Source organism: Equus przewalskii, chromosome 4 (assembly GCF_037783145.1).
Source record: "Equus przewalskii isolate Varuska chromosome 4, EquPr2, whole genome shotgun sequence".
Classification (NCBI taxonomy): Eukaryota; Metazoa; Chordata; class Mammalia; order Perissodactyla; family Equidae; genus Equus; species Equus przewalskii.
Genome location: NC_091834.1, coordinates 78,879,107 through 78,900,846, shown reverse-complemented (window position 1 = coordinate 78,900,846; position 21,740 = coordinate 78,879,107). Strand labels below are relative to the sequence as shown.

Here is a 21,740-nt window from a genome sequence, read left to right as displayed (position 1 = left end):
TAGTGCGCAAACACATTCAGCAAATACTGTTGACTATTTCAGCACTTATTGCTCTATGAGAAACTGTCTATTTTGTCCTTTATTATTTTCCCATAATTCTATTTTTCTACCAGTATAATTTCCGTATTGCTATAGAATTTCTTTTAATTGTGACTGTTCTCAATTTCATGATTTTGTATTTCCTTCAAGATGGCAGATCCTTCAGAAGCATTGTTGGGCGGCTGCTGTTTTTTTTTTTTTCCCCCAACCTAGTACTCTGTTCTTTTTTGGCTGCTTATGTCTTTTGAAGTCTGTTTTTCCAGGGATGTTATATATTGTTTGCTATATACAACTGTTTTCAACTATTAATCTATCAGTGGTGATTTTCTCATTTATCAGGTTTAGTTGACTTTAGCTGTGAGGGCCATTTCTAACTGTGGAGACACACACACACACACATATGCATACACATATATGTAAAACTGTACTAAATATGTGTTGCCAATTAAATTAAAAATACATCTTCATTCTCTGGGGATACAAGTACCTTCAAAGTCTGTTGGATATTTTTTTAGCTTCATAAATGCTATTTCTTTAATGATTTTATGAATAGCTTTTTCTTTCTTGGTTGTAGGTTTATGTTTTCTACAAACAATTAAGAGTTGTCTGTCTGTTCTTATATTGGTTGTACCTTCTGATTTTTGGTCTACTTTACGTCTCTTTAATACCTGGGATCTTAGTATGTGACTCCAAATACTTTTTTTTCTACCTTATTTGACCAAAAACATTTCTTCATGGTATGTTTATTATTTTAAAAGGTAGAGAATTTCAACAAGATCATGACAGGATTGGATCTTTCTGGGTGTTTATATGTGGTGCCCACTTGGGTGTGTGTGCGTGTGTCTTTGTATGTCCATATCTAGGTCTGTTTTAATATTTACTGTGAATACTATTTAATCTGTTATATAGAAGGATATACTGTGAAGATAATGATTTCATATGACTGTAATTTCTATCATTTCTTTGTTTTTTTTTTTTTTAAATATGCAACGCTTCACCAATTTGCGTGTCATCCTTGCTCAGGGGCCATGCTAATCTTCTCTGTATCGTTCCAATTTTAGTATATGTGCTGCCAAAGCGAGCACTATCATGTCTTTTTTTATGAGATGTCTTAAGTTTGGTTTAAATACAGGCCTATAAAGTAATAACAATAAAGAAGAAATATGTTTTTGAAACTTCAACCTTTTTCTCATAAAATTAGCATAGTTAGAAAAAAAAAATGGACCCGAGCATCTAAACCGCCTAACTAGACAGAGGACTGGAACACGAAAAGAAGAAAGAAATGGCAGGCAGCATACACAGCGACCTAATAGAAGTTGGCGGTTATAGTCTTGATCATTTTACGGTTGCTAATTGTTGTTAGATTCTGCTGTAACTTCACCTTTTGATTTTAATTGAAGTTTTCTTTTTGCCTTTCAAGTTTTTTTTTTCCCCCTGCAAGGAGCTTACTCTCTGGAGGAGGACATAAGATGGACGCTGATTCTGCTTGCTTTTTTTTTTTCTGGTCCTATCTGGCTTGTTTTCTGCATTTTCTTTCTGGCTGTAACTTTTTTGCTTGTGTTTTTGTTTTTTCAATTTAGGAAACTAAAGCTGATGCTGTGATGGGTAACCATGGGTTTATTGCAACGTGTTAGTTTCCACAGTGGTCTTCCTGTTAGGTATCTGCTCTGTTGCACAAAATTCAGATGGATTTCATCCAGATATAACCAATGATAGTGTGATTTATAACAGATATGTGGAAAAGGGAATGGCTTTTCTCTTGGAGATTTCCAGAAGATGGTGTATAATTGCTTACTACTTGCTTTCAGCATAAGAGAAGCTTTCAATTTACTGTGCAAGAAAAGGGTGTTGGTGGGGCCAGCTCTGTGGCCGAGTGGTTAAGTTCGTGCGCTCTGCTGCAGCGGCCCAGGGTTTGGATCCTGGGCGCCGACAGCACTGCTCGTCAGGCCACGTTGAGGTGGCATCCCACATCCCACAACTAGAAGGACATGCAGCTAAGATATACAGCTGTGTACGGGGTGGTTTGGGGAGATAAAGCAGGAAAAAAAAAAAAGAAAAGGGTGTTGGAGCTTTTTCCCCCCTTTTGTGGGTTGGCTTTATTCACAACCTTTCACAAAGGCTGTGTAGTCTTATTCCTTTTGTTTATGTTCTCTTCTGCTTCCAAAGAGTGGAGGAGAGTTAGAAGGATTTAATCTTTAAAATATTACCAAAATGGTATTGAAATAAGTTTTCCCTCATCACCATTTGCTTTTCATATTTCCTCTTTGTTAATGAGACAAATGAGAATTCCTTCACTAAAAAAAAAAAAAATATTTTCAGGGTTTATTTTCAAATTTCATTTAAGAGGGAAAATTACTCATTTTCATCTCAAAATATTTTCAGTTTCAGCCCTTATATTGCATACTTTAACTTAAAATGTATTTTTAAATTCTGGGATTCAGAAGTTTTCTACTTTATTACTTTAAGAACACTTTTTAATAGAAGTAATATATGTTTATGTTAGTTTTAAAAATACTAAAGTTTTTGTAATCCTAAAACTTATAAAAAATAAAATTTTTTAAAAATATCTTTTAAAAAAAAAAATCACCTCTAATTCCAACACCTATTAACAACTCCTGTTAACAGTTTGGTGCTTCTCCTTTGTACATATGAAACTACAATCAACTTTTTTTCATATTATGTCATGATCATTCTTTAATAGCAAATATTCTCCATAAACGTGGTTTTAAATAGTTCCCTAGTAGACCATTTTGAGCCTGTATCCAAATTTTCTTTAATTTCCTTCTTATTGTTAGACACTTGAGCTTTCTCCATTTTTAATTATTCATAAATGCTGAAGTGATCATGTATATTCTTAAATTGGTTCATCTTTGATAAATTTCTGCAAGTGGTGTTCCTGGGTGTTAGGAGCTGACCGTTGTTTAAACTCTTCACACGGGTTACCAAAATGCCCTCAAGAAAAATAGTAACAATTCATGCTACCAAAACAATCTGAATGCCATTTTTTCCCTTCGCACATGGTATTATCATAAAATGCCAGCTGTTAGGTTCACTTCTTTCTATTTTACTATTAGTGAAGCTTAACATTTGCGTATGGGTCATTCATATTTCTTTGTGAATTAGCTATTTTATATATTTGTCCATTTTTCCATGTGGGTGTTCATCTTCTCAATACTGATTTATATGTGTTCTTTATACACTAAGAAGACTACCAGTCCCTTCTTATGCTGCAATTATTTTCAATTTTTTTTCTCCTTTTGCATTTTTGTAAGTTTCCTTGCCTTTGATACTCATCCATTTCCTGTTCTGGTAGAGTGAAAGACATGTTCATATACAAGTGGAGACTGCACCCCGTTTTATTTCCTTTGGATTTGATTTTCTTGTTCATAAATCATTGGTGACAGTGGTTTGCATCATCCTTCTCCCTCTCTCCTCATTCCGGCTACCACCCTTCTTGGATTAGGAGCTCCGTGAGTAGAATATGTTGGTGTAACTCATGTTGTTGCTGTGGACCTGTTTCCCTTGCTGTTGGAGGGCGAAGATGACCTCTAAAACTCCCTCCAGTTGTGCACAGTCTCCGAGAGTTAGTTTCTTTACACTTCTCCTTTCCCTTGACCTGCGTTCTCTCGCATCTCCAAAATGTGAAGAACAAACAAAGGAGCGTGGCTTGATACTGTAGTTCCAGGACAAATCTCCAGACTATGTTTTTAAAAATTTTTATACAGATTCATGTTAAAAAAAGAAACCGAACAAAAAAACCTCTATCTTCCTAGTTCAGAACACCAAGGAATTTGATTTTAGTCGTCGACTTCTTCCCAAGGAAACTGGGAATAATCGCCAACTTCCTACCACCAGCAATCAGTTTGGTATCATTCCTTCACCTCCCTTCTTTCCTAGATATTATACCCTCCTCTCTTAATATTTTTTTAAAAATTAGGTGCGGTTGTTAAATGGTTTGTGAAAACTGAGAGCCTTTTTTTTTTTTTTTTTTTTTTGAGGGAGATTAGCCCTGATCTAACATCTGCTGCCAATCCTCCTCTTTTTGCTGAGGAAGACTGGCCCTGAGCTAACATCTGTGCCCATCTTCCTCCACTTTATATGTGGGATGCCTGGCATGGCATGGCTTGATAAGCACTGCATAGGTCCGTGCCCAGGATCCAAACCGGTGAAACCTGGTCTGCTAAAGCAGAGTGTGTGAACTTAACTGCTATGCCACTGGGCCGGCCCCCTGAGAGTCTCTTAAGGTAGTTGTTTTGTTTGATGTTATTGCCTTACTTTTTAACAATTAATATGCACAACCTGAGTATTATTTAGTCTTGTGTGTGCAGGCTAGAGGTAAAAGGGCTGGGCAGATCTATATTTAAATATTTCGATGAAAATTTCTTTGTCGTTTTACTTTGGAACGGAATGTTACTTTTCGTATTCCAAGGGATGTTTGACCTGTCAAAATCTCTTATAAACTTTGAAATAATGCCATGGACAAGGCCTGTTTTTTCATAGTGAATTGATGATCGCTAAGTAAACCAAGATTGGCAGCCTGTGGCAGGAGGGTAGGAAAAAAGGTCAACACATTCATAGATGAAATCCAGTACCCAGTAATGAGCAGTGAGGTTTTAAATTTGCGTTGAGCTCTGCAGATCACATTGAATTTGTTATTTTTGATATTAGCCATTTTATTTCACATCACGTTTTCTTAAATTCTCCGGATGGCATTTTAAATTAAGTATTCTGTAAGCATCTGGAAAATGTGTTTTTGTGTCTGAGATTCCTATTTCTGTTTAGGGCAGCTTGCTTTATGCTGCCTGTCGGTGTGTTTTGCGGAGTTGTCTGCATTCTTGATGGCATCCGTTTTGCCATGAAGACTGGATAATTCATAGATTGTAGAGTTTTGTTCCTTGAAGATAGCCGAGGAAATCATCTTGTTTGAGTGTTTTCCTCTTCTTTCTTTGTATATTTTTAAAAGAAACTGAGATGATGAGTTTCTCAAGCCCACATAGCAAGTTTGTGGCAGAGGACAGGGCCAGGCCTCTGTTAACTCTTTCCTTCTCTTCTCCATCTCCATTCTTACAAAAGGATGTTGTGTCTTTACAGTGGGCTGACGGTGAGTAGACTTACTGCAGATCTCCAGTTTGACCAGTGATCTGGAAATCTGATCCAAGGCAGGTAGCCACAAAGAGCAGAAGCACATCTGGTTCGCCTCTGTGTCACATTCTTTAATCCCCAAACCCAGTGAGAGAGTGCTCAATTTAGGGTTACCACACTGCAGAGGTAGGGCCTTGCCATATCTGAGGTACTTATTTTTGTGCTATGCCAGTCTTTTTTTTTTTTTTTTGGGCAGGGAAAGATTGGCTCTGAGCTAACATCTGTTGCCAGTCTTCCTCTTTCTTTTCTTCCCGAAAGCCCCAGGGCATGGTTGCATATCCTAGTTGTAAGTCCTTCTAGTTCTTTTATGTGAGCTGCCGCCACAGCATGGCAGCTGACAGACAAGTGGTGTGGTTCTGTGACCCAGAAGTGAACCTGGGCCACTGAAGCAGTGAGAGGGCCTAACTTTAACCACTAGGCCATCAGGGCTGGCTCCACAGACTTCTTATTCTTTAGCCTGATGCAACAATTCAGGAAGAGTTTAGACACGTCTGGGAGTGTTTGTAACTATCACGCTCTCTTTTGGACGCCCTATCAGATGCTCTTGGTTCTTTATATTCAGAATCAGTAAAGCTGCCGCCTCCTCCAGCGAAATTGCCGAGTTAGCGCCTTGAGGATCTCTGAGCAGTGCAGTGCTGCAGCTTTCTGACGCCTGAGCCCCTGTGGTCACAGATTATGTTTCCTAAGATTGCGCTTTAATAAGGGAAATGCTCTTTAACTTTAAATGTCTTTCTTAAGGAGATTGCTTAGTTTCATTTATTTTACTTTAAATTACCTTGACACCTTAAGGTTAAGTAACGTTTCTTTGAAAACTATAGTTATTTACCTCATTAGATAAATGGTATCTTATGTGAATTGGCTTTTTGTAGCGGAAAGTTCTTCCTAATTTTAGAGTTAGAAATTTCCTTTATTGCCAGGGGCTGGTCCTGTGGCAAAGAGGTTAAGTTTGCATGCTCTGCTTCAGCAGCCTGGTGGTGGTCGCTGGTTTGGATCCTCGGTGTCGACAGATGTACTGATCAAGCCATGCTGTGGTAGCATCCCACATAGAGGAACTAGAATGACTAACAACTAGGACATACAACCATCTACTGGGGCTTAGGGAGAAAAAATAAAAGGAAGATTGGCAACAGATGTTAGCTCAGAGACAATTTTCCTCACCAACACCAACAAAAAAAAAACCTTTAAAAAATTTTCTATTACCTTGAGCATTGTTCACTTTTTAAAAGTTTTCAGGGGTAAGTAATCCCATTTCCTGACTCTTTAGGGCACTGAAAGAGTCATGGAGTTTTGTGCTTATTTAAATGTCACTCTTCATTTCCTCTACATATGTTGTATCAGATTTACTCTATTGGCCTTTTTATCATTGAATTTCTGTTTTTAAAGCTTTTTGTCTGTCTTTGGTTTCAGGGGTGAGATCTTGAGAGGAATCGCATTTATCCTTGTTAGCACACTCCCAATGGGTGCTAGTCTCATCTTGGTATATTTAAAACTTTTTCCTCTCTTGGTCATAAAAAAGTGGATAGAATAAGCTCTTCAAAAGCATAAAAAGTAGGTAAAACATGCAAGACTATGACTAGACTAGCTAAGATAGTCACTGATCATCTGTTTCTAGTACATTTTTAGTTTAGCTTATGTAATTGCCTTTATAGTAATCATTTTCAAAATATGTATTGAAAGGCCTGTTTTCTTTTGATACCCCATAAAACACACTAAAGACATAGTCCCTACTCTTTAACACATTACAGTTTAAAAAAATAGTCATTTTTGTCACTGAAGGTACCTCTAGGATGGGGAATCTTGTTTTCGGAAGATCATTGGGAGGAACATTCTTTTGCATACAAATCCAGGTTAGTGAAGGTAGTTTTACTTAAAAGTGGTTGAGCTGGTGAGGTGAGATTTGGTGTCTTGAAGGACATCTATTTGAAAAAAATTTCAAGCTGTTTAGGAGATGTCTCCTATTTTTAGCCAAGGGGATAATATCAAATTTATATGCATTTATCCTATAAACCTTCAACCATCTCCAATGTGTGAGGTGCTGTGCAGGTGCCCTCCAGGTGCCTGGGTCCTACCTTGCTCTTAAGTACTCGATATTCTATTAAGGGTTAAGGTACCTTCCCGGCGTTCCCAGCCATGATGTGATGAAAGGATGTGATGAGTGCTAGAAGAGAAAAAGATGGTTTTGGAGAGAAACTGATGAGTTGCAATTTACATCTGAGGTTCTTAATCTGGATTGAATTCAGGGAATGTGTGAACTCAGATGGGTAAACATCACACTTCTATTTTCACTAACCTCTAACTGAAATTTAGCATTTGCTTACATTATGAATGTAGACAATAAACCACAGTGGTGCTAGCAGTATCTGAGGCTTTATCACCAGTCAAAATACATGTATTTTTGTATCACATGTTTTATTGCAGCTATCTTGAAGTACTGTTCATGTTCATGAATTACACTGAAAGTATAGTACTTTTAAACCCTTCATTACATATTGTTAGTGAATTATTAAAGATGCACATAAATTGCTATAGCATGAATTGGTTTTTAAAAATACTTTTATAACTGTATTTCAGTAAAACTGCTTTCCTTCATTATCCTGTGAATTGAATTTAATGTATTTAAAAGCATTATCCTGAGAAGAGATCCAGAGACTTTACCAAACTGCCAAAAGTTTCCTGGTACAAAAATGGTTAGAAATCTCTGACTTACAGGACTTGTGAAGGCTTCATCACAGAGGAAATAGAGTTTAAACACGGGGGAGAAACAGGCAGAAAAAGTTGCTCTCTTTCTCTCTAGGTTGCAATTCCAGATCTAACACCTTTTATCTGTGTGACTCCTGAAATTTTCTTAACCTTGTTGTACTTCATTTTCTTCATCTGTAAAACAGAGATGCTAATGTACCTACCTCCCAGGATTGTTGGTGATTTTAGGAAGGTGACAAAAGGTAGATCATTTTTGGGGGCATCCTAGAAGAACCCAAAGGTTCCCCATGTATATCTCTCTATGAGGTATCAGTAGATACATTCTTATAATACCTTAAAATTTATTTACTGTCTAGGTGTATTTAAGAGTATACATTTTTAACAGCAAGAATACTGTTTTTGTGTATTTTTAATTGTTTACAAATGTTTGGCATGTCCTCTCAAATCACAGAACTTAAAACTAACATTGTTATTTAATTTAATGAGATTATGTTTTCACTATGGGATACACTTATCATCTTTCGAGCAGTTTAGACGGACTCCGTAGGCCTGGCTGACACCTTCAGCATGGCACTCAGATTTGTTTTATTTCTACTTAGCCAGCATTTGAGTGCCCACTGATTGTGTGGATTTGGAGTAGTCCAGTGCTCCAAAATTGGGGAGAAATAATGATGTAAAGCGTAATGTTTAGGAAACATTATTTTCGTAATTGTAGTTTTCTATTGCAAGAACTCTCCTTTTTGAGCAAGCTCTTTCCATTTTGAGATGATTTGTAAGTGCTTTGAGTTTTTAAATTACAAGAAATAGTTGCAGAGAGGAAATTTTTCTTTCCCCAATGGCTTTTAATCTCTGCATGATTTCTGATGAGGCTAGTAAGTGATGATTTTCTGCTTTTGTGATTTTTTTTCAGTCACCTTGGAATATATTTAATCCTTTATGCACTGCTAAGATTTTAGCTTGACTAGAGTTTTCTGTTCTAAAAATTTCTAAGTCCCATAGAGGAATTTAATTCGCATTCTAGCTTATCTTCCGCTTATACAATTATGTGCATATCTGATGGTGTAGCATGGACAGAAGGTGTTACACCAGTGATGATTACAGATGGATATGGAGGGTCCTTCAAGAGGGTAAGGTATTAAATATACTTCTGTTCCATGCATGTTGGGAAGAAAAATGGAGACCAGCCTTCCCCTTCTCTCTGTGCCTGGCAGTCTATGTTTTTTAAACTGGCTTCATTGCATGCTCCTGTGCACTCATAGATGATAGGCGTGGTGTGAACTTGGCCCACTCTTCTTTCCTTAGCAGGTTAGTCAGAGAAAGGAAATGATTTGAGCAAGCTAGGGAGCAGAGAGGAAGGGCTCTGTGCGGGGGCTTCCAGCTTGCTGCCTCCATGCAGAGCTCTACACATCAGTCAGGCTGGCCCTCTCTCTCCCAGTCCCTTCTTCCTTCCTCTTCCCCTTCCTTTCTTCCTTTTCCCCTTCCTCCTTCCTCCTCTTTACAGAGCTCTCTGCACAGTCAGGCTGGACCCCCAGGGCCCTCTGAAGTGAGTGGTAGCTGTGGTTGCCTCCTCCCACAATTGAGGAACTCTGGCTTGCCCCCATGGCTATCAGCAAGTATACGAAGGGGCCTGAGTCCATATAACATGGAGGGATTTACATCGTGGCTTTTCCTTTACTTAGCTCTTCAAAATTGTGTACACTTATAACGGCGCAAGGTAGCCATCCATGAAAGTTTTATTATTGAAATAATAAGTAGGAAGTGATTATTGTAAATGCAGCAGGGCTGGAGGAGAAAGCAGGATAGAGTTCCCTGTGACCTTAAATTGTTGGCCAGGTAACTCTCTGACTGAAAAACGGGTTTGTTTCATTGTTTCTATTTGCTGTTATGCCAAACCAGCTGGTGGTCAGGGTTCCTGCCTCCCACATGGTGTCTGAGAGGTGGTCAGTGGTCAGTGCTTCAGCTTCTCTGCTCTACAGTGATCTCTCCTTCAAGTGTTGTATGTAATGCTCGGGTTGTATATGGACCTGTTTGATCAGTTCCTTGTCATCTCTTAGACCTTGATGTCTTTAGTCCATTCAGACTGCTGTAACAAAACACTGTAGACTGGGTGACTTAGAAACAACAGAAATTTCTCACAGTTCTGGAGGCTGGGAAGTCCAGGATCATGGTTCTGGCAGGTCAGTGTGGTGTTTGACAAGGACTTACTTTCTGGGTGGTAGATAGTGCCTTCTCACTGTGTCCTTACATGGTGGAAGGGCCTAGGGAGCTCTGTGGGGTCTCTTTTATAAGAGCACTAATCCTATTCATGAGGGCTCCACCTTCCAAAGGCCCCAGCTTCTAATACTATCACATTGGGGGTTAGAATTTCAACATACGAAATTTGGGGGGACGCAAACATTCAAATTATAGCACCTTATTTCACGAAACTTCCTCATACATACATAACTAGTTAGTGATGGGGGGGAAAAAGTGTGATTTTTGAATATAATGTGATTACTTGAATATAATGTACACTTGCTTCTCATTATCCTGTGCCCTGTTTAGAAGGCTCTTGCCATCCTTATCTACCTGGGGAGCGCTTGCTGCCTGTCCTGTAAGACTGAGCTCACTTATTACATCCTCTGGGTGACTTTCCCTAGTCTGTCTGCCTTCCTCCTCTCCTCTCCCTCCCTCCCTCTCTCTTCCCTCTTTCTGGTTGTCTCCCCCCTCCTCCTCCTTTCCCTTCTTTTCCTCTCTCCTCACCCTCTTCCGTGATTTTCCATGTGTGAAACATTTCCAGATATATAGGAATATAATGGAGAATGTTAATATGAAGTTCTCTGGGTTCTCAGATTAAGATGGTTGAATTGCATAATGAGAATCAGATAAACTACACATATAAAGTTTCTACCTTAGTAAACTCTAAATGCGTGTGTTTTTTTTTTAAGCAAAGAATGTGAAATATACTACTGTTGTGCTGAGATAATTAGTATTTCAGTATTTTCTGCCCAGTAATTTTACTACGTGGAGAAAATGATTGCCCTCTCCAGGGTGCATTCTTAAATCTAAGCACTGTTAGCTAAAAGTTGAAAGGAAAGAAAGATTTCAGTTCTAAACGTTGTATAAGAAGATTTTCTACAGTACAGTGTTGTTTACTCTCCCTAAATTAAAGCTGTTTCATTATTACTATTAACTTTTGGGTATGGAAGTTAGTTATTATCTTTTCATTTCCAAGATAATTTCCAGGTGGAAAATCTAAGCAGTATTATCTGTAAGCCTTTTGTAGTCAATATTCATTGGGAGAAAAAGGTTCTGCCACTTCTTAAATGTCAGTGTGGCTTATAATATTTGTAAAAAATTTTTACATGGTCTTATCCATTTAATGTTTTCAAAATTTTTTTAAAAACTTAAGAACTACTTGTGGTCTTTTTTGTCTTCATACCTTTAATTTACACATTTTTGAAGTTGTCAGTCTATTGAAGCATTACGACTAAATACCTGTCATCTTTGCTTGTTTGGTGGGACCAAACTGTGACAAGGAGAAAACTTCTTAATTGGGTTCTGACAGCCTATTTGAGAAATTAACACAAAATGGTAAAAGGTGATAGATAATGCCACATATGAAAATAAGCTGGAATCAGTCAGCCTGAATTCAAAAGTAGAATGTAAAGAATAGATATTAGGAAAGATTGTTTACACTACAAGAAGTCTTTGTTTTGTCATTTAGCTCATTATAAAGTTCCCTTAAGTGGCAAATTTTATAGATATATTGAAAATCAGATATAATGCAAGTGTTAGACATGATCCACATTTGAAATTTTCTCTTCTAATGGAATGAAAGACATGTTTATATTCCAAGTAGAGACTAAACTCCACTTTATTTCTTTTGGGCTCTGAGTGACTGTAAATAGACTCATACTACTTCAGATCAGGTTTTGCGGTCCAAATGAGTTTGCTGCAAGCTTAGGGAAAAAAAATTCTTAGTTTTTCTTGTTGAATTGTGTATGAAATATTGTGGCTGTTAGTAAAATTTAGGGGAACACAATCATACATTGTTAATATCTCTGTTAGGGCCAGGGTGGATGACTTTCAGCTTTGATGGTTCCCTACTAAGAGCAAATAATGGGGGATTTTTACTCTGGAGCTTTGCACTGTGGTTTGTTTTCGTAGTTGTACAACTTACTTTCTGTCAGAGATTGTTCGACAGTTTTTAAGCCTTACACTGTGGAGAATTTGACCATGGCAGATGAGTATAGCTGGCTTTGTGGGAAAGCGGCTCTTTCTTTAGAGGCAGGACTATACACTTCAGACCTTACTCAAAGGAGTAGGAACTCAGTTTGAACTGCAGGTGGGCCACATAGGTGGCCTTGGTACACAGGCCTGGAATGATGCTCATATATTCCTAGGAATAGGAGTATGGAAGAGGGAATCTTTTTGTGTCTTTTAAGTAAAGGCAAAACAATATTTGCTTTTAAATTTCAAGGCACGGGAATCCTGTGTGACGTATAGAGGAGTCAAAATTGGATTCATGTGGCTTGTCCACAGGCTCAAGTTACCCACTCCCTACCCAACCCCTCACCATTTTGGCTCTAGAGGGAGAAACTTTCTGTAGGAGGCAGGATTATGAGGCCTATCCAAAGCTAACTCGAGACAATGGACATATTGTCTGGACAATAATGTCTGCTCACTAAAGAATGATGTCGTGTCACTGGAGAGAACTTCTATGCTGTTTAGTGCTGGGAGGATGAAAGGGGAGCTTAAGAGGTTTTATATATGATGAAAGAGATTGAAGAACCTCAAATAAAACCTGATAACAGGGGCAGTCATCATTGCAAAGAAGAAAGTAGGGCCTCAAATGCCATTCTGAGAGGAGATTGTATAAATAGATTCTTCCACTACTCAGATTTGGTAAATCTGTAATGCCAAAATTAGCCTCTTGATGGGAATATTTAGGTTCACAGATCATAGATTCAGAACAACTGCCGTGGACTGACAGACTAGCATCTGGACGAAGCTAAAACCAAAGCTGCTTTTTTTGGTTTACCTTGTTTAACTTATAGTTCTCAATCTTTGCTATAGTCTTTGTGAAATACATTTTTGCCTGAGATAATTGATCTACTGCTCTCTGAGTCTGGGTATTTAATTCTGTAGGTAATAGCCGCACAGAATAAACTTATGAGATATAAACAAAAGTAAACATAGTAAAAGCAAAAATAAAATAGAAATTTAAAAACAGTAAAGAAATGAAACTAAAATCTAGTTCTAGGAGAAGACCTATGAGACTAATGCTACCAAGATTGATTAAAAAAAAAAGCACAGATAAACACAATTAGGAATATAAAATGAGATTTAACTACAGATAGAGCAATTTTTTAAAAAAAATCATGAAATTGATAAAATTCTAGTAAATTGGAAACTTAAGTGATACATCTTTTGGAAAACAAAACTGACTCAAGAAGAAATAGAAAACCTGAAGGAACTGTTGGCCATTAAGATAGTGAAGTGATAATTAAGTCTGTTCTAACAAAAGAGTCCTAGGCTCAAATAGTTTTACCTGACCTTCAAGGAAAGATAGCTTCTAATTTTTAAGGAAAGCTTGTTTGATGAGGCTAGTGTATCTTTGCACAAACCAAATTTGGAAAATATAAGAATAGAAAACTAAAGACCAGTCTCATTTTACTTGGATGTGAAAATCCTTAATAAAATATTAGTAAATAAAATTCAGTGATAAACATCATGAAGTATGGTTGTGTGTGAATGATTCACTATTAGAAAAACTATAATCACCTACCACATTGAGAGAAAAGAAAAAAATGCTTATATTAATATTACAGAAATGGCATTTAATAAAATTCAACGTCTGTTTATGATAAAAATATTCAAGATAAAGACAAGCGCTAGTAGCAAACTTCTTGAATACCTGTCATAAATTTACAGAAAATATCATAATCATGAAGATTTTGAAGTTTTCAAATGAAAATCAGGAATAAGACAAGAATAGCTGTCGTCACTTACTGTTCAGTATTGTGATGAAAGTCCCAGTCAAGAAAAACGAGAGTTGTTAAACTTGTAAAGGTAAACTACCCATATTTGCAGATGGTATACTTTTTACCTAGACAATTTCAAGAGGACCTATAGAGAAAGTAGTAAAATTAGTGACTTCAGCAAGATTGCTGGATAAAAACTAGACAGACTTACAGAGATCTGTAGCACTTTTATTAAATAATTTATTAGAAAACAGCAGTGGGAAAAAAATCCTTCTCAAAAGCATCAAAACTCAAAGTACTTTATTGATAGAAATCTAACAAAATACTACAAGGCCCCAGGGGAGAAATCTTATGAAACATTGCTGAAGAACACAGAGCAGAGAGATACCATGTTTCTGAATGGGAAGACTCAGTGTCATAAGGGTGTCGGTTATCCTCAGTGTAGTGAGCAAGTTGTTGCAGTTACAACCCCGAATAGGGTTTGGTTTGTTTTGTTTTACATTTGATAAACTGATACTGAAATTTGTATGTAAAAGCAAAGGGTCAAGAATAGGCAAGACTATAGAGGAGGAGGAGAAGTGTCATGGGGAGATTTGCCCTACTAGAGATCAAAGTTATTATAATTGAGCTAGTGTGGTGTTAATAGAGGGGCAGGTAAATAAGCCAATAGGTCAGAAATAAACCCACGCATAAATATAAACTTGATAACGTTTCACAGATGGTGTTACAAACTTTTGGAGAAATAGTGGACTGATGAATAAACGTTGCTAGGGTAGTTGGCTACCCATGTGGAGTTAAAGATAATACTGGATGCCGTCCTCACACTCCACACAACGTTCTAAATATATTAAGTACGGAAATATGAAAAGCAAAAATTTAGAAGAAAACATAAGAGAACATCAAGGATAGGTTTAAAAAAGACTTTTTTTAAATCAAAGGAAGCACAAACCATAAATGAATAAATGAAAAATTCTACTAAAGCTGAGATAATTCATATTACAAATGAAACAAAGTAGGAGGAAAATAAGACTGAGATATTACAATGCCTGCAATCAACATAGGCTTATTCTCTGAAATATGTGCAGAGCTCCTGTACATCTGTATGAAAAGGCAAACAATCCCTGAACAAAATAAATAAAGGAAAGGAATAACAATCCAAAGAATAGGAAACCTAAGTGGCCAATAAACTGTATTGGTTTCATGTAGCTGCTGTAACAAATGGCCACAAACTCTTGTTTTTATTTAAAACAACAGATGTGTTCTCTCACAGTTTGGGAGGCCAGACATCTGGAATGAGGGTGTCAGCAGGCCTATATTCCCTCTGAAAGCTCTAGGGGAGAATTCTTCAAAGCCTCTTCTGGCTTTTGGTGGCTGTTGGCATTCTTTGACTTCCTTGGCTTGTGACCACATCCAGTGTCTTCCTTGTCTTTACATTGCCTCTCTTTTTCTGTCTGCCAAATGTTCCCTGTGTTTCTGTTATAAGGACACTTGTCATTGGAATCGGACCTACCCCATAATCCAGGATGATCCTTCATCTCAAAATCCTTGATTTCATTTCATCTGCAAAGACTTTTTTCAAATAAGATAACATTCCCGGGCTGCAGGGATTTGACATGGATGTGTATTTTGGAGAGTCATCATTCAACCCACTAAAGTGTCAAGAGATGATTAACATCCCTAGTAATCAATGATGTTCACATTAAAGTAATGAGAGACCATTTGTCATCTTTCAGTTTTCCAAATTTGGAAACATGAAAATTTTTTAAGACTAAAGAGAAATAAGTACTTATGTGCTTCTGGCTGAAGTGTAAATCTTTGCAAACACTTTGGTGATATCTGTTCAACTTGAAGATCCTGGTGCCTATACCCTGTGACATGGAAATTGAAAATGCAAGAGTATGCTCTAGAGAAATCCCAGCACAAAGAAACCTGTACAGCAATGTCCTTTGCAACATTGTTTGAAATATGGAAGAAGTGAAAACAGCCCAAATATCCATCAGTAGACAAGTGAATAAATATAAAGTGTGACATATTCATACAAGAGAGTGCTATAAAGTTAAATGAATGGGTGAATCTCAGACAATGATGAGCAAAACAAAGTGCAACATGATTTGTATAGTTCTATGTCTAAAAAGTTATAATGTGCAGTGTAACTTTCTATATTTATAATACATGCATATAAAACTTTAATGGGATTATCTCTGGGGACTCTGGAAAGATTACTGGCTTGGGAATTGGTATATAAGGGGCTTCAAGTGTTGTCTGTAACTTAATTTTCCTTAAAAAAAAAAAAAAAGAAAAAGATGAAAAGCAAATATACTGTACTGAGTTGGGTAGTGTTCCCCGCAAATTCAAATCCTTCCCAGAACCTCAGAATGTGAGTTTATTTGGAAATAGGGTTGTTGCAGGTATAACTAGTTAAACTAAGGTGGGGGCATACTGGAGTAGAGTGGGCCCTTAATCTAATGACTAGCATCCTTATACAATGAGAAAAGGGAGACATAGGGAAGAACAGCCTGTGAAGATGAAGGTAGATGTGGACGTTGGAGTAGTGTGTCTACCAGGGGACACCAAGGACTGCTGGAATCCTCAGAACATAGTAGAGAAGTATGGAACAGATTCTTTCTCGGAGCCTGCCAATGCCTTGATTTTCCATCTCTAGCTTCCAGAGCTGTGAACAAACACTGTTTCAAGTCATCTAGTTTGTGGTACTTTGTTCCAGCAGCCTTGGGAACTGAATACATATCCACAATGTTCAGATTCATTACAGTTGGGTGATGAGTACATGAGTGTTATATTATTATCTATATTTTTCTTTTTCTGTATTACATATTAAAAATATTTAAAAGCAAACAAACCCCTACTAATTTGGTTGAATTTTCTGTAATTAACCTTTCTGATGGAGTTAAAGAATAAAATAGATGTGTGCATGATTGGCAAAATGAGCAGTGCTCCAAATATTGCAGGTGGAATCATAGCTCATGCTTGTTGGAAAACCACAGCAGTACATTTCCTGTGGTCAGTTAAAGGATTTAAATATTAAAAAAAAAAAAAAGTGAGGGACTAACTCAGCATAAAAAAAACCAAAACTTGCTCTTGTCCAGGATCCAATATGGGAAATAATTATGCATCTGGACCTAGGCATAAAAAGCAAAGGTAACTGGGCTATGAGACATTCAGATAGACATTGGAGTCAAATCCTGGTTCATCTACTTAACTAGCTGTATGGTGTTTAACAGATTACTTGGTGACTTCAGTTTTCTGATGTATTAAATGGAGATTCTAATAGTATTTACTTCATCACATTGTTGTGAATATTAAATGAGATAAACATAAAGTGCTAAACACCGAGTGTTCAGTTAAAGACTCAAATTGAAGCTTGTATCGTTATTAATAGCAATAGCATTGTAAATTACTATAATTGAACAAATTATAAAAGTACTATACTTGAAATATCAGCTGGCACAGTTTGAAGAACACTACATTAATCACCTTCAGTAGTTTTATTCTTGTGTATGACAGATCTATGCCCCACATCTAGTGACCCATATTGCATGTATGTTTTTGTTGAGATATAAACATAAAATAACAAATTTTGTGTAGGTCCATCTCTCCAGTTTACCATGAATTCTTTCTATAGTTGTTTCCCCTATGGCCCTACTTGTGGTTTGATTTTATTAAATGATTGAGAGAAAAGCATTAAAGAAGAAATTTACCAAAGAATTTAAAATGAAAAAGTAAGGTATAGAAAAGCTAAAAACTTAAGACAAATAGAAACAATTCAAAAGTTGTAGAGAGGATAGAAACATGAGTATCATGTCCACGTTATATACTCGTAGGTAAAGAGGCTGTCACTCCCACGTATCTTCAGATTAACTGTATCACTTTCCCCCTTCATTTATATGGAATATCATTTAGTTTTCCCACTTGCGTAATCTGTTAGTATAATCTCAGATAGACATTAGAACAGTATTTCAACTCTAGCTCTTGCCCAGAACTGGTTTTTAATGTGCATTTTACAAACACTTTTGCCTTCTCCAACATAACCTCTTTTCCTTAAATCTCAAATTTTATGTTATTGATGACATGGATGTACTTTCAGTTTTACTTGAGTTGGTAGTGGAACAAGGCTCTTTTCAACATGTTGAGAAATGCCATGCCAGGAGAGCTAATCAAAAGCTTTGCTTCTTTGTTTTACTCTTACTTGTTTTTCTGGGAGGTCTGGGGGTATGAGGAAACAAAAAAGACCTTTTGTTTGAGTTGGCATGTACCTTATGACAATAATATTCAAAACAAGCTCTGGTTTCATGCATCCTTTATGAATCACAAAATACTTGGTCTTTAATGGGCAATCACATTTTAGCTGTTTTGGTGGAGATGATAATAGGCATTTATGTAATAGGTCTCTAGTCTTTAATGTTACATATGAAAACTGATACCAAATGTTCTATGTCAATATAGAGACTCTCTTAGAATTATAGGATTGAGAAAGTCCTTAAGGACCCTGGCATCATTCTTTTCCAATAGAATGAATAAGACTATAAAGATGATGATGATGGTGGTGGTGATTAACACATACCAGTCTGTGTATGAGCCAAACAGTATTCTAAGTGCCTTAGATTCTGTACATTTTCTCATTTCATCCTCATTAGAGTCATAAAAAATCGGTACTATTCCTATCCCTGTTTTACAGGTAAAGAAGCTGGGGCATATAAGTTCAAGGAACCTGCCCAAGGTTGCAAAGCTAGTGTAGATACAGGATTCAAACCCAGGCAGTCTGGTATCAGAATTAATTAAACCTGTGAAACTTGACAGTTTCTATTCCTGGTAAAACTAAGGAGACTAATTATGAAAAATGATATAAAACAAAGATTTGTTTTTAATATAAAAACTTAAAACCTTCAAGAGCCTGAATGAAGGAAGCTTTGACTGTGAACAAATGTGCTGTATGGGCTGCTTTACCTTAAATTGCATGGAGTATATGAGGGAAAGTGGTAACTTAAGGTATCAGATCTGTGTAAGAGTACACTGCTCCATCTTGGGGCAGGATATAGCCATTTGTGCCTCTCTGCCATTTGCTTCACACATTAGGGTATTTGTTACGTCAGAGTGTAAGCTTCTTGGATAAGATACAATCTTGACCTCGTCCTTGCATCCCCAGGTACACAGAATGAAAGATTCATGAGAACAGGAAGTTATTTTTTTGATCATTTCTCTAGCTGTAGCACCTAGAAGTAAGCACATAGTAGGTTCTTGATAAATATTTACATGAATGAGTGAAAAAAATCAATGTGGGTATTGAGTAGATGGTTCTTGGATTGTACTACTGGAGAGGATGTGGAAAAACAACATGACATGTCAGCTGCTTATGCTGGAGAATCGCCTTTATTATATAAAATTAAGTAAGTGTAGGGTGCTGGCCCATAGTGGTTGAGTTCGGTGTGGTCCACTTGGCCTTCCAGGGTTGGTGGGTTTGGATCCTGGGCATGGACTTGTCAGCCATGTTGTGGTGGTGATCTACATACAAAATAGAGGAGGATTGGCACAGATGTTAGCTCAAGGCTAATCTTCCTCAAGCAAAAAAAGAGGAAGATTGGCAAGGGACCTTAGCTCAGGACAAATCTTTCTCAGAAAAAAAAAAAAGTGTAAAAAAATTAAGTGTAGTAGGATCTGTAGGAAGGCAAAGGAATATAACAAAGTCCTACCCTTGAAGAACTTATAATTTGAGAGAACAAAAAAGCCTTCATAACAGGGGAAAAAAGTAACATTATTTTAAATACCCTGATGAAAAATACCACAAGGCAGTATATAATTTTCTAAGGATATAGAAACATGATCAAGAAAATAGTGCTTATTTCTTAATATACATGGTATTTGATTTATTTTTATTTAAAAATATATATATTGTATATACTGTTTTTTTATACAAAATCTTGTAACTTTGATAGATTATAGTAGGAAGAGCATAATTTGGACTGGATTCATCAGAAGGTTTCTGGGGATTGCAGGATGTGACTGCATCTTGGGTTGGGGATAGAAGCCTTCTGCGTTGATGAGAAAGTTGGTTGTATTTACAACTTTTTGCTTTAAGTATTACTGCTGATATGATGTTATGGCTTTCTTTGCGGTACTGAAATGTACAAAATTAATCTGATGTCATTTTCTCCTGATAATGAGCATTGGTTTATGACTTGAGGTATATGTATATATCTTGATATATGAAAGATAATTAAAGAGGATTTTTAATTCAGTAGGGTGTACTTATATGTTAGGAATAGTTGTGACTTGTGGCTGTGTATTATTCCATTTTTCAGATACAGAGATTTGGATGGAATTTATTCTTGACTTTTGGAGAGAAAATGTAAGCCAGATGGCCTCTGATCCTGTGATATTAAATAAGCCTTTTTCTGGACAACTGTTGTCACAGTAATTCTTAGCTGAGGGAAGACTTGTCAAATCATTGCCCATTCTAATTTGTTTTTTAAATGGGCGTCTGTATAAAACAGAGGTTGCCAAAGCTGCTGATATATCTTAATATTTTGAAGAATAAGTGCTTGAAAAGTCAGACATTTGTCAGGGACCCTGAGCAAGTTTTATGGTGCTAGTGTAAGGGAAAGGAGGCGGGAATAGAATTTATAAAAATAGATGACACTACTCCTCATGAGACATTTGAAGTCAAGCAAAGATATAGACAGACATATAAGCATCTATATAATATGGTAGAATTAAAGGACGGTCAAATAGGTGCAAACAGAAAGCAGGTGGTTTTGGCTGGGGAGATTGAGAAAGGGAGACTAAGTTCAGTCTCAAAGGATGAGAAGAATTGTGTTGGGTGGAGAATGGAGCAAAGAGGCCTTATAGAATTCGGAAGGGGAAGAAAGGCCCATTTATTGAGCCCCAGCCTTGCTAGCAGTGTGCTTGGTGATTTACCAACAGATGTGAAATAGGGCATCCAATAGTCACCACGGCCTCAGGAGGCAGGCATTACTTCCCCATCTTACAAATGACAGCACTGAGGTCAGTTTGGCTTACCTCACACCGCCAGCGTGTGGCAGAGACTGGGTTTCATAGCAGGTCTTTGGTACAGCTGTGTGCTTCCTTACAGTTTCTACTCAGTGTGGTCACTCCGTATTGGTGTTTTTTCTTCTCTGCTGCCTCCCAGGAGGGATTAAATTGCCTAATAAATGAGTAAGGATTTTGTGACCTGTGAATTGGGAAAATGTAAGAGATCTAAATGGGAAAATCTCCTTATTCTCCTCTGTGCTGCTATCAGAGTTAACCACACTCCATGGGGACTAGTCTCAGGAACGCAAAGTTTATGCAAACCTTTAGGGACTGATTGTGACTTAGGGAGGTCTAGAATCTACTTTAGGGTTTTTGGTCAACTTTGAAATGACCAAGCCCCAAAAGCATCCTCCACACCCATTGGCTCCTCATCCTAGGCTCTTATTAACTAAAGGAGCAGAATAGTCTGTTAAGAGAACAGGACAAGTTCTGGTGGTTCTTCAGAAGATTCTGCTTGGATATGTTTTCTCCTTTGTTGAATATATTGCATATTCTCCACCTTTTCAAACAAAAGTCCAGTCTAAATGGTTGTGTTAATATTAAGATGTATTTTGTCCTAGGCTCAAACAAAGATAACAGTACCACCAAATACTGTCCTTACACTGTGTTTACCTAAGGATGTTCAGCTCCTCCCACATCCCTCTTAATGCAGAGGCCGCAGTGTGAGGATTTTCCCCCATTACTTCCCAGACTAGTAACAGTGTCTTTCTACTGTTGATGACCATTCTATGTTCTAACTTGATAGATTGAGAAGAAAAAGTTGTTTTGAATTTAGTGTTAAAGTTATGTAGACTTTGACTTAAATTCAGAATGCAGAAGAGAGTATAA

At 37.1% G+C, this 21,740-nt stretch overlaps 1 protein-coding gene and 1 non-coding gene across 19 annotated transcripts in view; one reads left to right on the top strand and one right to left on the bottom strand.

Annotated features, from left to right (window-relative positions):
- Positions 1–21,740, top strand: part of CADPS2 (calcium dependent secretion activator 2) — a 496,160-nt gene that overhangs the window by 127,290 nt on the left and 347,130 nt on the right. The gene's annotated exons all lie outside the window — the stretch shown is intronic.
- On the bottom strand, positions 1,018–1,124 carry LOC139083141 (U6 spliceosomal RNA). The gene has a single exon (XR_011539710.1). It is a non-coding gene; the product is annotated as a U6 spliceosomal RNA (small nuclear RNA).